The following is a 4,226-nucleotide window of genomic DNA, read 5'->3' as shown; positions in this document are numbered from 1 at the left end:
GGGCCTGGGGGAAAGGAGGAATGAGGAGTTATTGTTTAATGGGTAGAGACTTTCAGTTTTGCAAGATGAAAAGAATTCTGGAGATGGATGGTGGGAATGGTTGCACAACAATATGAATCTATTTAATGTCACTGAACAGTACACTTGAAAATGGTTAAGATGGCAAAAACTATGTTACATGTATTTCACCATAATAAAAAAGAGCAAGGGAGTGGCTGCGTTCCTGAAAACAGGTGTGTGGGTGAGGGGACTGCTCAAGCCTTCAGAGCTTGGAACTATGAGCTCTGGAGTGTAGTCTTCCCTGTGCTTTCATGTTGATGATTTTGCTTGGACCTCACAGTCATCTGTGCAGAAGGCAGACCCTTACTTCCTCATTTTAAAGATCAGACTAGAAACAATAAATGCTGGAGAGGCTGTGGAGAAAGGGAAAACTCTTGCACTGTTGGTGGAAATGTAAATTGATACAGCCACTAAGGAGAACAGTATGGAGGTTCCTTCAAAAACTAAAAATAGAACTACCATACGATCCAGCAATCCCACTACTGGGCATATACCCTGAGAAAACCAGAATTCCAAAAGAGTCATGTACCAAAATGTTCATTGCAGCTCTATTTACAATAGCCAGGACATGGAAGCAACCTAAGTGTCCATCAACAGATGAATGGATAAAGAAGATGTGGCACATATATACAGTGGAATATTACTCAGCCATAAAAAGAAACGAAATTGAGTTATTTGTAGTGAGGTGGATGGACCTAGAGTCTGTCATACAGAGTGAAGTAAGTCAGAAAGAGAAAAAGAAATACCGTATGCTAACACATATATATGGAATCTAAGAAGAAAAAAAAAAAGGTCATGAAGAACCTAGGGGCAAGACGGGAATAAAGACACAGACCTACTAGAGAATGGACTTGAGGATATGGGGAGGGGGAAGGGTAAGCTGGGACAAAGTGAGAGAGTGACATGGACATATATACACTACCAAACGTAAAATAGATAGCTAGTGGGAAGCAGCCGCATAGCACAGGGAGATCAGCTTGGTGCTTTGTGACCATCTAGAGGGGTGGGATAGGGAGGGTGGGAGGGAGGGAGATGCAAGAGGGAAGAAATATGGGAACATATGTATATGTATAACTGATTCACTTTGTTATAAAGCAGAAACTAACACACTATTGTAAAGCAATTATACTCCAATAAAGATATTAAAAAAAAAATTTTTTAAAAAGAAGTTCTTCAGGGAGAAGAAAAATAATACAGGTCAGAAACTCAAATCTACATAATAAAGAGTATCAGAGAATGAATAAGTTGAAGGTGAAATAAAAACATATTTTTCTTATTCTTTTGTTCAAAATAATATTAGCAGCAAGGTATTCAGTTATGTATGCTTATGTGTGTATGTGTGTGTATATAGTAAACATACTCTTACCAAAAAATCCAACAATAGCACTTTTTGGTATTTACTCAAATGAACTGAAAATGTATGACTATGCAGAAATCTGCACATAAATGTGTAGAGCAGCTTTATTCATTCATAATTACCAAAACTTGGAAGCAACCAAGACATCCTTTCTGCTCAGTTTTGCTGTGAACCTAAAACTGCTCTAAAAAAGAACTTATTCATTAAAAAGAAAACATAACCACAGGTAGCAAAGACATGAACAATATTGTTCTGTTGTTATTTTTATGGTGATTACATTGCTAATTTTCCTTACAGGAAGTGAGGAAGTGTTTTAGATATATTAGTAAATTTCTAACCACCTGCTCATTCCCTTGGGAATTCTAAGAGGTTTTAGAACTCATTGGGAAAACCACTTACTCTCCATAGAAATGCAGCTTTAGGATTTAAATCCACATTTAATCACGGAAATAAAAAGGAACACAGTGTTAAGTGGGTAGCCTTGCAAACGTCTTAAACACTATTGTGCAAACCTGCCATTGAGAAATCCAGCTCAAAGAAATCCAGCAAAGGGGATTGGCATGTTGTCAAACTCGTCCTACTCCCTGTGGATCCTGAATGTTTGACTCCAGAAACCTGGCACTTAATTTTAATCAAGATTTTCAAGAAGACACAGGACATTCCTACTTTCCTTGGCTCCTTCCCCATTTCCAACACAAATAAGATGTGCTCTGGGCTCAGGACTAACATTGCCACACACCCGAACACTCATATGTTTGGAATGAAGAAGGAGTGGTTATTAATTTCCTCCAGTCTGTGACATAAAAAACAAACAAACAAACAAACAAACTCAGTTTGAGAGCTCAAGGTTGCAGACAAAAAGCACAATAGGATTTCATTTTTAAAATCTGATTGAACACAACTCGGTCCAGAATTTGGGAGAAGGAAAGAATTCGGGGCTCCACCTAGGAGGATCTGGACCCTGCATTTGGAGGGCACTTTGCTCAGCATGGAGAACAAGCTGACTTTCAAATCAAGTAATTATGAGAAACGAGGAGAATAGGGACTATAAGGAGTTTAGAGCCCCCCTTGGCCTCTGCTTGGCGCTGCCCTGATTCCACCACCTCCTTTTTGAGCGCCTCTCTGAGTCCCTACCACTTGGACCAACATGGCAGCTCATGATGGGCTTTTATGTTGCCCTATACATAATTTGGCTTGAACTTTATGCTAACTAGAACAACCCGTCTTGTGGTCTATGAAACATACATTGTACATCTGCTTTAACCATTAAAGAAAAGGGTGCATTGTCCAGGGGTAAAGAGTGTCCATCTGGAAGACAGAGATAAATGCCTCCCTTCCTGGGACTCCTTTGATGGTAAGGCTTCCTTCCTACGAGCTAAGGCCATACTGACTCGCTGTGGATGTGCCAATCTGTCTTTTTTGAAACCTTGAAGAAATGTACCCCCATCAGGTTTGATGTTTTGTTCCGACAAAATATAAAACTGTCCTGAAAACCATGCTTCTCTGGAGCATTTCCTCAGAGCTATCTGAGAAGCTGTCTTCTGGGCTATAGTCCCCAGTTTGGCTTGAATAAAACTCTCCTCTATTCTTACTATAGATTGGTTTATTCAGTGTTTCCAGTGACATCAGCAATCTTAGCGAGCACCTTGTCAAACCCCTTCATCTACAGATCAGGAAACTGAGGTTAAGAAAGGTGGAATGACTCACCTGAGGACACCAAGAAAATAAGCAGCAAGCACAGAAGGGAGGTCAGTCACCAATAGGTTACCCTTGTTCACTGTGCCAAGATGAATTGTGCCAACTGTCTGACTCCTTCCTTTAAACCTTGCTGATTGAGGTGGGAGGAAGAAAGGGCGTGAAATATAAACATGACACAGAGAGTCCTTTTGCCTTATTCTCTGATCATATTTTTGTTCAGGGTACATATGAATGCTTTCTTCAACCTAGATGACCCAGATGAAGCCACAGGTGTGCATGTCTGGTCCACCTCTGCTGGGGATCGTGGCAAGTCACCTAGTAACTCCCTAAATTGGCTCTGAACACATCCTCCAACTTCCAGGTAATAGGTCCCTGCCCTTCTGTCACCACTGAAACTGGAACTTCTCCAATGATTACAATAACTGCCAGTTATTACTCTCTATTACTGTGCTAGGTGCTTCATATTTATTAAACCATTTTATCTTCATGATAATGCAAGAGGGAATTACCATTTCCATGGTACAGATGAGAAAACTAAGAAAGCAGAGGGATTCTTTTAAATGTGCTGAGAAGGTTAAAGCTAGGACAGGAGACTAGACCCATTCACCTGGGCCTGGACTACACTCATTCCCCCACTCTGGGGACTGTGGCCTTCTGTCCCCACTCCAGCTCCCAGACATGGGCCTGCAGCCTTCCCAAAAGAATCAAACTTAAATCTTTTTTTTATTCCATGAACACATCACACCTGGAACCCAAGCTAGACCCAGAGCCTGGGGCTCCTTGACTATCTAATAAAGAAGATTGATATGATTACTTTGTTTCAGGGTCTTCATCTAATAAAGAAATGTAATAGATGGAAAAATAGAGAGAAGAAAGGAGAAGTGAGGAAGGGAGAGAGAAAGATACTAAAGCAAACCTCCCTATACTGGCTTATCTCACTACCCTGGGGGTATTCATAGTAGTGCAAAGCAGTGCATCAATACATACATGCATACATATACATACACACATGCATGCACATACAAACACATGAATGCATGTATATATGCAGGAGTGTGTAGACATGAATATATATGGAATGTATATATTTGACTCTAATGTATAAAACTAG

The sequence above is a fragment of the Balaenoptera ricei genome, chromosome 6 (assembly GCF_028023285.1).
Source record: "Balaenoptera ricei isolate mBalRic1 chromosome 6, mBalRic1.hap2, whole genome shotgun sequence".
Taxonomy (NCBI): Eukaryota; Metazoa; Chordata; class Mammalia; order Artiodactyla; family Balaenopteridae; genus Balaenoptera; species Balaenoptera ricei.
Note: the sequence above shows the minus strand (reverse complement) of the source record.